Raw genomic sequence first — 13,492 nt, 5'->3', positions numbered from 1 at the left:
TTTGCGTAACATAATAGAAGTAGGATCCGTTGATTGTTTCAATCGTAGGTTAGACATATATATATATATATATATATATATATATATATATATATATATATATATATATATATATATATATATATATATATATATATATATATATATATATGAATGAGATTGGGATTTTACATATAGGAGGTACTTCGCATGGGTCAGTAGACCTACTGGAGTTACCTTCATTGTTATATTCGTATGTTCTTATGTGTTGGAGAGAATACATGTAGTAGTACACTTAGTATTGGAACAATAGATTGTTTAGAAAGGTGGAGTCCAAAAGCTTATAGCTCGATTCTGCAGACACAACAAGTAAAAACTGGCAAATATAAATGCTGTTAAAGACTTCCAGTGGTTCATTATAATCACCAAACGGCGGAAATATAGCCAGATGTCAATAAAAACAATTGACAATTAAATAACAATTAGCTAAACCAACCATAACTGCTGAACATTCACTCCTAATCAATGCAATGACTTCATCAATTCCAAATCACATCCCGATCATTTCCCAAATCCTTCCCGTTGTATATGACGAAAGACTCAAATTCCCATAATAAGGTGGAGGGTCTCTTTGTAAATTCAATCCATTCTCTCAAGCATTAACAAAAATTTGAATTCGTAGAAGGCGAAAGTTCTCAGATCCTCTAAGCATTAGATCAAAGATCCCTCTTTGAGAGGGATCTTTGAACTAATGACCGAGAGAGAGAGAGAGAGAGAGAGGGAGAGAGAGAGAGAGAGAGGGAGAGAGAGAGAGAGAGAGGGAGAGAGAGAGAGAGAGAGAGAGAGAGAGAGAGAGAGAGAGAGAGAGAGAGAGAGAGAGAGAGAGAGAGATAGAGAGAGAGAGAGATAGAGAGAGAGAGAGAGAGAGAGAGAGAGAGAGAGAGAGAGAGAGAGAGAGAGAGAGAGAGAGAGAGAGAGAGATAGAGAGAGAGAGAGAGAGAGAGAGAGAGAGAGAGAGATAGAGAGAGAGAGAGATAGAGAGAGAGAGAGAGAGAGAGAGAGAGAGAGAGAGAGAGAGAGAGAGAGAGAGAGAGAGAGAGAGAGAGAGAGAGAGAGAGAGAGAGAGAGAGAGAGAGAGAGAGAGAGAGAGAGAGAGAGAGAGAGAGAGAGAGAGAGAGAGAGAGAGAGAGATAGAGAGAGAGAGAGAGAGAGAGAGAGAAGAGAGAGAGAGAGAGAGAGATAGAGAGAGAGAGAGATAGAGAGAGAGAGAGAGAGAGAGAGAGAGAGAGAGAGAGAGAGAGAGAGAGAGAGAGAGAGAGAGAGAGAGAGAGAGAGAGAGATAGAGAGAGAGAGAGAGAGAGAGAGAGAGAGAGAGAGAGAGATAGAGAGAGAGAGAGATAGAGAGAGAGAGAGAGAGAGAGAGAGAGAGAGAGAGAGAGAGAGAGAGAGAGAGAGAGAGAGAGAGAGAGAGAGAGAGAGAGAGAGAGAGAGAGAGAGAGAGAGAGAGAGAGAGAGAGAGAGAGAGAGAGAGAGAGAGAGAGAGAGAGAGAGAGAGAGAGAGAGAGAGAGAGAGAGAGAGAGAGAGAGATCTCAGAAATACTCAGACTTGGTGCTTACTCTTACTCGTCAGCACCCTTACTATCCATACCCAATCCCTGAAGGTGGTGTTGTTGTGCCTTACTCAGCACAGCAGATTTACACTCCACCGGCACAGCAGATACGAAGTCTGCCACCATACACAGCTGCATTCTCAAACAACTTGCAGAAATGTTGGCGATCTCTCACACAGCTTTGTGAACACTCATCATCCTGATGTGGTTGTAGTGCTAGAAACATTTCTAGATGACAGGACCCCCTGAGAAGTTTGCAACAATTGCCGGTTATACCTCATGGTTGCGCCGAGATAGGCAGGGTCAAGGAGGGGGTGTTGCAGTGTGCACCAGCAAATCTGTGTATGCACAACACATTGATGTGGTCATTCCTGGTCATCTTGAAAATATGTTCTTCAAAGTATGCTTAAATCCAGGTACCTCAATTCTCTTATGTGCAATGTACAGACCTCAATGGCAGGGTGCTTCTCCAATCACCTTCCTGATGGACAATCTAGACTCCTTGCTAATGCAACAAAACTGTCAGCACATTATAATTGTAGGTGACCTCAACCAGTATCTTATACAGAGGGATTTTGATGAACTCTTAGCAGTTTTTAACCTTGAAAATTTTGTGAGCTTTCCTACCCACATATCAGGCTCGTCCCTTGATCCTGTCATAACTGACCTTCCTGCAAATATTGTTAATTGCAGACCTCTGGGATATGTTGGTTCTTCAGACCACCAGGCTGTCTTTACTACACTGGCTATCCCGACAGATCGAGGTGAAGAATCTGTTCGTACTACCTGGCTTTGGGACAGAGGGAACTGGCCAGCCCTACGGTCAGAGCTTGAAGTAACTGATTGGAATGCCTTGCTCCAGGGGGACGTGAACAGCCAAGTAAACGCTTTCACCAGTCATATACTGGACCTCCAGTATAGGCATATCCCTCACCGGCAGTATGTGACCAAGCCCACTGATCAGCCTTGGTTTGGATATCGGTGCCGGATGGCAGCTGAAGCCAAAAACAAGGCCTGGAGGAGATTTAAACGGCATCCCTCGGCTCATAACAGAAACATTCATAGACAATCTTGTCGAATAATGAAAGAAGTTCAAAAGTGGGCTATTTCCAGATGGGAATCGGAAACTCGAAGAAAACTTGCATCTGGAAGCGTTGGATCCAAGGTCTGGTGGTCCCTGGTGAAGGATCGGCAGGGGTACTCATCTGAGGACACAATCCCACCTTTAAACAGAGAAGATGGTACTGTGGCAACCAGCAATCAGGAGAAAGCTGATTTACTGGCAAACCACTTTGCTTCCAAGATGCAGGTCCCTGATCCTGAACGTCAGCCTCCACATCTTTCCCCATACACTGTGTCTAGGTTGACTGAAGTGGTTATAAATCAGGCTGAAGTTCTCCATCTCCTTAACACGCTAGCCACAAGCAAAGCTGTGGGGCCAGATAAGGTCAGTCCAAGACTACTACGCTGCTGCGCTGACCTGTTGGCTCCACCTCTCACGCGCCTCTTCCAACTCTGCCTAGTTCAAGGAATTTGGCCCTCCTTATGGAAGAAGGCAGACGTTGTTCCAGTGCACAAAAAGAAGAGCCGCTCAGTAGTTTCATTCCTTGGGGCACACGTGAGGAACACAAATGCGAACAAGCCTGAATGGTCCCCAGGACAATATGCAACTGAAAACTCACACCCCAGAAGTGACTCGAACCCATACTCCCAGGAGCAACACAACTGGTATGTACAAGACGCCTTAATCCACTTGACCATCACGACCGGACATAATGAGGTGATAGCCGAGGCTATTTGAACCACCCCACCGCCGGCACTCGGATAGTAATCTTGGGCATAGCATTTTACCAAATCACCTCATTCCTTGGGGCACACGTGAGGAACACAAATGCGAACAAGCCTGAATGGTCCCCAGGACAATATGCAACTGAAAACTCACACCCCAGAAGTGACTCGAACCCATACTCCCAGGAGCAACGCAACTGGTATGTACAAGACGCCTTAATCCACTTGACCATCACGACCGGACATAATGAGGTGATAGCCGAGGCTATTTGAACCATCCCACCGCCGGCACTCGGATAGTAATCTTGGGCATAGCATTTTACCAAATCACCTCATTCCTTGGGGCACACGTGAGGAACACAAATGCGAACAAGCCTGAATGGTCCTCAGGACAATATGCAACTGAAAACTCACACCCCAGAAGTGACTCGAACCCATACTCCCAGGAGCAACGCAACTGGTATGTACAAGACGCCTTAATCCACTTGACCATCACGACCGGACATAATGAGGTGATAGCTGAGGCTATTTGAACCACCCCACCGCCGGCACTCGGATAGTAATCTTGGGCATAGCATTTTACCAAATCACCTCATTCCTTGGGGCACACGTGAGGAACACAAATGCGAACAAGCCTGAATGGTCCCCAGGACAATATGCAACTGAAAACTCACACCCCATAAGTGACTCGAACCCATACTCCCAGGAGCAACGCAACTGGTATGTACAAGACGCCTTAATCCACTTGACCATCACGACCAGACATAATGAGGTGATAGCTGAGGCTATTTGAACCACCCCACCGCCGGCACTCGGATAGTAATCTTGGGCATAGCATTTTACCAAATCACCTCATTCCTTGGGGCACACGTGAGGAACACAAATGCGAACAAGCCTGAATGGTCCCCAGGACAATATGCAACTGAAAACTCACACCCCAGAAGTGACTCGAACCCATACTCCAAGGAGCAACGCAACTGGTATGTACAAGACGCCTTAATCCACTTGACCATCACGACCGGACATAATGAGGTGATAGCCGAGGCTATTTGAACCACCCCACCGCCAGCACTCGGATAGTAATCTTGGGCATAGCATTTTACCAAATCACCTCATTCCTTGGGGCACACGTGAGGAACACAAATGCGAACAAGCCTGAATGGTCCCCAGGACAATATGCAACTGAAAACTCACACCCCAGAAGTGACTCGAACCCATACTCCCAGGAGCAACACAACTGGTATGTACAAGACGCCTTAATCCACTTGACCATCACGACCGGACATAATGAGGTGATAGCCGAGGCTATTTGAACCACCCCACCGCCGGCACTCGGATAGTAATCTTGGGCATAGCATTTTACCAAATCACCTCATTCCTTGGGGCACACGTGAGGAACACAAATGCGAACAAGCCTGAATGGTCCCCAGGACAATATGCAACTGAAAACTCACACCCCAGAAGTGACTCGAACCCATACTCCCAGGAGCAACGCAACTGGTATGTACAAGACGCCTTAATCCACTTGACCATCACGACCGGACATAATGAGGTGATAGCCGAGGCTATTTGAACCATCCCACCGCCGGCACTCGGATAGTAATCTTGGGCATAGCATTTTACCAAATCACCTCATTCCTTGGGGCACACGTGAGGAACACAAATGCGAACAAGCCTGAATGGTCCCCAGGACAATATGCAACTGAAAACTCACACCCCACAAGTGACTCGAACCCATACTCCTAGGAGCAACGCAACTGGTATGTACAAGACGCCTTAATCCACTTGACCATCACGACCGGACATAATGAGGTGATAGCCGAGGCTATTTGAACCATCCCACCGCCGGCACTCGGATAGTAATCTTGGGCATAGCATTTTACCAAATCACCTCATTCCTTGGGGCACACGTGAGGAACACAAATGCGAACAAGCCTGAATGGTCCCCAGGACAATATGCAACTGAAAACTCACACCCCACAAGTGACTCGAACCCATACTCCTAGGAGCAACGCAACTGGTATGTACAAGACGCCTTAATCCACTTGACCATCACGACCAGACATAATGAGGTGATAGCTGAGGCTATTTGAACCACCCCACCGCCGGCACTCGGATAGTAATCTTGGGCATAGCATTTTACCAAATCACCTCATTCCTTGGGGCACACGTGAGGAACACAAATGCGAACAAGCCTGAATGGTCCCCAGGACAATATGCAACTGAAAACTCACACCCCAGAAGTGACTCGAACCCATACTCCAAGGAGCAACGCAACTGGTATGTACAAGACGCCTTTATCCACTTGACCATCACGACCGGACATAATGAGGTGATAGCCGAGGCTATTTGAACCACCCCACCGCCGGCACTCGGATAGTAATCTTGGGCATAGCATTTTACCAAATCACCTCATTCCTTGGGGCACACGTGAGGAACACAAATGCGAACAAGCCTGAATGGTCCTCAGGACAATATGCAACTGAAAACTCACACCCCAGAAGTGACTCGAACCCATACTCCCAGGAGCAACGCAACTGGTATGTACAAGACGCCTTAATCCACTTGACCATCACGACCGGACATAATGAGGTGATAGCTGAGGCTATTTGAACCACCCCACCGCCGGCACTCGGATAGTAATCTTGGGCATAGCATTTTACCAAATCACCTCATTCCTTGGGGCACACGTGAGGAACACAAATGCGAACAAGCCTGAATGGTCCCCAGGACAATATGCAACTGAAAACTCACACCCCATAAGTGACTCGAACCCATACTCCCAGGAGCAACGCAACTGGTATGTACAAGACGCCTTAATCCACTTGACCATCACGACCAGACATAATGAGGTGATAGCTGAGGCTATTTGAACCACCCCACCGCCGGCACTCGGATAGTAATCTTGGGCATAGCATTTTACCAAATCACCTCATTCCTTGGGGCACACGTGAGGAACACTAATGCGAACAAGCCTGAATGGTCCCCAGGACAATATGCAACTGAAAACTCACACCCCAGAAGTGACTCGAACCCATACTCCCAGGAGCAACACAACTGGTATGTACAAGACGCCTTAATCCACTTGACCATCACGACCGGACATAATGAGGTGATAGCCGAGGCTATTTGAACCATCCCACCGCCGGCACTCAGATAGTAATCTTGGGCATAGCATTTTACCAAATCACCTCATTCCTTGGGGCACACGTGAGGAACACAAATGCGAACAAGCCTGAATGGTCCCCAGGACAATATGCAACTGAAAACTCACACCCCAGAAGTGACTCGAACCCATACTCCCAGTAGCAACGCAACTGGTATGTACAAGACGCCTTAATCCACTTGACCATCACGACCGGACATAATGAGGTGATAGCCGAGGCTATTTGAACCACCCCACCGCCGGCACTCGGATAGTAATCTTGGGCATAGCATTTTACCAAATCATCCCATTCCTTGGGGCACACGTGAGGAACACAAATGCGAACAATCCTGAATGGTCCCCAGGACAATATGCAACTGAAAACTCACACCCCAGAAGTGACTCGAACCCATACTCCCAGGAGCAACGCAACTGGTATGTACAAGACGCCAAATAGCCTCGGCTATCACCTCATTATATCCGGTCGTGATGGTCAAGTGGATTAAGGCGTCTTGTACATACCAGTTGCGTGGCTCCTGGGAGTATATATATATATATTATATTTTAATTATCCTTCTCTAGTGAAAATGTTTCTTGTGTGGTAATAATTATTTATTTGTTATGTTTAGGGACTTCGAATTGTTATAATAACCTCTTTAATTGTTCTGAATTTTTTCTCATTTTTATATACATATACATTTTTGTATTATATTCTGTAACCATTTTTTAAGTATTACAAAATGTTTTATATGTGTAGTTTTTCAATTGCATGATGATGATGTAACTGATATTTCGAAACATTAATTTTAAACAAAAATAATTTCAACTTTTCAAAGAAATGTTCCTCACCTTAAACATTTTTCCTTACATTTTTTTTAGAGTAATCGTGGTAGAAAACTGGATAAACCAAATAAGAAGTTTGAAGAAAAGAACTCTCTTACATGTATTCAAAAGTTGGAAGAATACAAAAATTGGTCAAGAATCATTGCATTCAGCAAGTGACAATTGGAGACGCCTCTTCAAAGACCAACATATTAGCCCTGTTAGTACAAATAGTTGAACACTAACAGGTGAGTGAGTACTGGCAGGTGGGTGAGTACTGGCAGGTGGGTGAGTACTGGCAGGTGAGTGAGAACTGACAGGTGGGTGAGTATTGACAGGTGGGTGAATACTGACAGGTGGTTGAGTACTGACAGGTGGGTGACTACTGACAGGTGGGTGAATACTGACAGGTGGGTGAGTACTGGCAGGTGGTTGAATACTGACAAGAGGGTGAGAACTGACAGGTGGGTGAGTATTGACAGGTTGGTGAGTACTGGCAGGTGGTTGAGGTCTGACAGGTGGGTGACTACTGACAGGTGGGTGAATACTGACAGGTGGTTGAATACTGACAGGTGGGTGAGTACTGGCAGGTGGGTGAGTACTGGCAGGTGGTTGAATACTGACAGGTGGGCGAGTACTGGCAGGTGGGTGACTACTGGCAGGTGGGTGAATACTGACAGGTGGGTGAGTACTGGCAGGTGGGTGAGTACTGGCAGGTGGTTGAATACTGACAGGTGGGTGAGTACTGGCAGGTGGTTGAATACTGACAGGTGGGTGAGTACTGACAGGTGGGTGAGTACTGGCAGGTGGTTGAATACTGACAGGTGGGTGAGTACTGGCAGGTGGGTGAGTACTGGCAGGTGGGTGAGTACCGAGAAGTGGGTGAGTATAAATAGGTTGGTGAGTACTAACAGGTTGATGAGTACTGCCTGTTGGGTGAGTAAATTATCAGGTGGGTGATTAATGAATGGTGAGGAAGTACTGACTGGTGGGTGAGTACTAACAGGTGGGTGAGTATTGACAGGTAGGTGAGTACTAACAGGTGGGTGAGTATATTAACAGGTGGCTGAGAACTGGCAGGTGTGAGATTACTGACAGGTAGGTGAGTACTAAGAGGTTGGTGAGTACTAACAGGTGGGTGAGTACTAACAGGATAGTGAGTAGTGACAAGTGGAGGAGCACTATAAGGTGGATGAGTACTGACAGGTGGGTGAGTACTAACAGGTTGGTGAGTAGTGACAGGTGGCTGAGTACTGGCAGTTGGGGGAGTACTGACCGGTGGGTGAAAACTAACATGTGAATGAGTACTAACATATAGATTTGTACTAACAGGCGGGTGAATACTGACAGGTGTGTGAGTACTGACAGGTGGGTGGGTACTGACAAGTGGGTGAGGACTAACAGGGGATGAGTACTGAAAGGTGGGTGAGAACTAACATGTGGGTGAGGACTAACAGTTGGATGAGTACTGACAGGTGAGTGAGTACTGACAGGTGAGTGAGAACTAACAGGTGGGTAAAGATTAGCAGGTGAGTGAGTTCTGACAGGTGGGTGAGTGCTGACAGGTGGATGAGTACTAATTGGTGGGTGAGTATAAATAGGTGGATGAGTACAGACAGGTGGGTGAGTACTAACAGGTGGGTGCGTACTGACAGGTGGGTGAGTATTAAGAGGTGGTTGAGTACTACCAGGTGGGTGAGTACTAACAGGAAGGTGAGTACTAACAGGTGGTGAGTACTAACAGGGGGGTGAGTATTAAGAAGTGGGTGAGAACTAACAGTTGAGGTGAGTACTAACAGGTGTGTGAGTAATGATTGGTGGGTGAGTACTAACATATTGTCGAGTAATAACAGGGGGTGCGTACTAACAAGGGGGTAAGAACTTACAGGTTGGTGAGTACTGACAGGTGGGTGAGTAGTAATAGGTGGGTGAGTACTGAAAGGTGGGTGAGAAATAACAGGTGGGTGAGGACTAACAGTTGGGTGAGTACTGACAGGTGAGTGAGTAGTAACGGTTTGTGAGTACTGTCAGGTTTGTGAGTACTGACAGGTGAGTGAGTACTAACAGGAGGGTGAGGACTAACAGCTGGATGAGTACTGACAGGTTGGTGAGTACTGACAGGTGGGTGAAAACAAATAGGTGGGCGAGTATTAATTGGTGGGTGAGTACTGACAGGTGGGTAGGTACTAACAGGTGTGTGAGTACTGACAGGTGGGTGAGTACTAACAGGTGGGTGAGTACTGACAGGTGGGTGAGTATTAGGAGGTGGTTGAGTACTACCAGGTGGGTCAGTACTAACAGGCGGGTGAGTACTAACAGGTGGTGAGTACTACCAGTGGGTGAGTATTAGGAGGCGGGTGAGAACTAACAGGTGGGGTGAGTACTAACAGGTGTGTGAGTAATGACTGGTGGGTGAGTACTGACTGGTGGGTGAGTACTAATATGAGGGCGAGTAATAACAGGGGGTGAGTACTAACAAGGGGGTGAGAACTAACAGGTTGGTGAGTACTAACAGGTTGGTGAGAACTAACAAGTGGGGTGAGTACTAACAGGTGGGTGAGTACTAACAGGTGGGTGAGTACTAACAGGTGGGTGAGGACTAACAGGTGGGTGAGTACTGACACGTGGGTGAGTACTGACATGTATGTGAGTACTGACAGGTAGGTGAGTACTTGCGGGAGGGTGAGTACTAAAAGGTGGAAGAGTACTGAATGGTGGGTGAGTACTGGCAGGTGGGTGAGTACTGGCAGGTGGGTGAGTACTAACAGGTGGGTGAGTACTGACAGGTGGGTGAGTACTGACATGTATGTGAGTACTGACAGGTAGGTGAGTACTTGCGGGAGGGTGAGTACTAACAGGTGGAAGAGTACTGAAAGGTGGGTGAGTACTGGCAGGTGGGTGAGTACTGGCAGGTGGGTGAGTACTAACAGGTGGGTGAGTGCTGACAGGTGGGTGAGAACTGAGAGGTGGATGAGTACTGACAGGTGGGGGAGTACTAACAGGTGGGTGAGCACTGGCAGGAGGGTGAGAACTGACAAGTGGGTGAGTACTAACAGGTGGTTGAGTACTGGCATGTTGGTGAGTACTAACAGGTGGGTGAGTACTGACAGGTGGGTGAGTACTGACAGGTGGGTGAGTACTAATAGGTGGATGAGTACTGACAGGTGGGTGAGTACTGACAGGTGGGTGAGTACTGACAAGTGGGTGAGTACTGACAGGTGGGTGAGTACTGACAGGTGGGTGAGTACTGACAGGTGGGTGAGTATTATCAGGTGGGTAAGTACTGCGTGGTGGGTGAGTACTGACAGGTAGTTGAGTACTGACAGGTGGGTGAGTACTGACAGTTGAGTGAGTACTGACATGTGGGTGAGTTCTGACAGGTGGGTGAGTACTGACAAGTGGGTGAGTACTGGCAGGTGGGTGAGGATTAACAGATGGGTGAGTAATAACAGGTGGATGAGTACTGACAGGTGGGTGAGTACTGACAGGTGGGGGAGTACAGACAGGTGGGTGAGAACTGACAGGTGGGGAGTACAGACAGGTGGGTGAGAACTGACAGGTGGGGGAGTACAGACAGGTGGGTGAGTACTGACAGGTGGGTGAGTACTTCCTGCCAAACACACACCGAAACTACGACGTTGGTACAACGTTCGAACAAGTGTTAACACCTCCTAACCAGTTATAACAGCCAATATAGCAAGTTGTAACAACGTTTTAATACGTCATAGACACGTTAAGCCAAGATGTAACAACATTATTACAAGTTGTAACAAGCGGAAAATATAGACAGTTTCGGTTTGTGTTTCCAGGTAACAGGTGGGTGAATACTGACAGGTGGGTGAGTACTGACAGGTGGGAGAGTACTGACGTGTAGGTGAGTACTGACATGTGGGTGAGTACTTGCGGGATGGTGAGTACTAACAGGTGGGTGAATAGTGAAAGGTGGGTGAGTACTGGCAGGTGGATGAGCACTGGCAGGTGGGTGAGTACTAACAGGTGGGTGAGTACTGACAGGTGGGTGAGTACTGACATGTGGGTGAGTACTGACAGATGGGTGAGTACTTGCAGGTGGGTGAGTACTGACAGGTGGGTGAGCACTGACAAGTAGGTGAGTAATGGCAGGTCGGTGAGAACTGACAGGTGGATGAGTATTAACAGGTGGGTGAGTATTGGCGGGTCGGTGAGTACTGACAGGTGGATGAGTACTAATAGGTGGGTGAATACTAAACTAAAAGGTGGGTGAGTATTGACAGGTGGGTGAGTATTGGCCGGTGTGTGAGAATTGACAGGTTGGTGAGTACTAACAGGTTGATGAGTACTGACTGTTGGGTGAGTAAATTATCAGGTGGGTGATTAATGAATGGTGAGTAAGTACTGACTGGTGGGTGAGTACTAACAGGTGGGTGAGTATTGACAGGTAGGTGAGTACTAACAGGTGGGTGTGTATATTAACAGGTGACTGAGAACTGGCAGGTGTGAGATTACTGACAAGTAGGCGAGTACTAAATGGTTGGTGAGTACTAACAGGTGGGTGAGTACTAACAGGATAGCGAGTAGTGACAAGTGGAGGAGCACTATAAGGTGGATGAGTACTGACAGGTGGGTGAGTACTAACAGGTTGGTGAGTAGTGACAGGTGGCTGAGTACTGGCAGTTGGGGGAGTACTGACCGGTGGGTGAAAACTAACAGGTGAATGAGTACTAACATATAGATATGTACTAACAGGCGGGTGAATACTGACAGGTGTGTGAGTACTGACAGGTGGGTGGGTACTGACAAGTGGGTGAGGACTAACAGGGGGTGAGTACTGAAAGGTGGGTGAGAACTAACATGTGGGTGAGTACTGTCAGGTGGGTGAGTACTGACAGGTGAGTGAGTACTGGCAGGTCGGTGAGAACTGACAGGTGGATGAGTACTAACAGGTGGGTGAGTAATGGCCGGTCTGTGAGTACTGACAGGCGGATGAGTACTAACAGGTGGGTGAATACTAAAATTTGGGTGAGTATTGACAGGTGGGTGAGTACTAACCGGTGTGAGAGAATTGACAGGTTGATGAGTACTAACAGGTTGATGAGTACTGACTGTTGGGCGAGTAAATTATCAGGTGGGTGAGTAATGACTGGTGGGTGAGTACTAACAGGTGGGTGAGTACTAATAGGTGGGAAAGAATTAAGAGTTGGTGAGTACTGACAGGAGGGTGAGTACTAACAGGTGGGTGAGTACTGACATGTGGGTGAGTACTAACAGGTGGGTGAGTACTAACCGGGGGGTGAATTCTAAAAGGTGGGTGAGTATTAACAGGTGGGTGAGTACTAACAAGGGGTGAATACTAGCAGGTGGGTGAGAACTAACAGGTGGGGTGAGTACTAACAGTTGGATGAGTACTGACAGGTGAGTGAGTACTAAAAAGTGGGTGAGTACTGTCAGGTGGGTGAGTACTGAAGGTGGGTGAGAACTATCAGGTGGGTAAAGATTAGCTGGTGGGTGAGTACTGACTGGTGGGTGTGGACTAACAGCAGGGTGTGGACTAACTGGTGGGTGAGAAATAACAGGTGGGTGAGGATTAACAGATGGGTGAGTACTAACTGGTGAGTGAGTACTAATAGGTTGATGAGTGAGGACTAACAGGTTGGTGAGTATTGACAGGTGGGTGAGTAGTGACAGGTTGGTGAATACTGACAGGTGGGTGAGTACTAATAGGTGGGTGAGTATTAATAGGTGGGTGAGTACTGACAGGTGGGTGAGTACTAACAGGTGGGTGAGTACTGACAGGTGGGTGAGTATTAAGAGGTGGTTGAGTACTAACAGGTGGGGAGAGCATTAATATGTTGGTGATAACAGGTGGGTGAGTACTAACATGTTTGAGAGTACTAACAGGTGGTGAGTACTGACAAGTGGGTGAGTACTAATAGGTGGGTGAGTACTGAAAGGTGGGTGAGAAATAACAGGTGGGTGAGGACTAACAGTTGGGTGAGTACTGACAGGTGAGTGAGTACTAAAAGTTTTGTGAGTACTGTCGGGTGGGTGAGTACTGACAGGTGAGTCAGAACTAACAGGTGGGTAAAGATTAGCAGGTGGGTGAGTACTGACAGGTGGGTGAGTGCTGACAGGTGGGTGAGTAGTAACAGGAGGGTGAGGACTAACAGCT

Source organism: Procambarus clarkii, chromosome 36, assembly GCF_040958095.1.
Source record: "Procambarus clarkii isolate CNS0578487 chromosome 36, FALCON_Pclarkii_2.0, whole genome shotgun sequence".
Lineage (NCBI taxonomy): Eukaryota > Metazoa > Arthropoda > Malacostraca > Decapoda > Cambaridae > Procambarus > Procambarus clarkii.
This window is presented reverse-complemented; position numbering follows the sequence as displayed.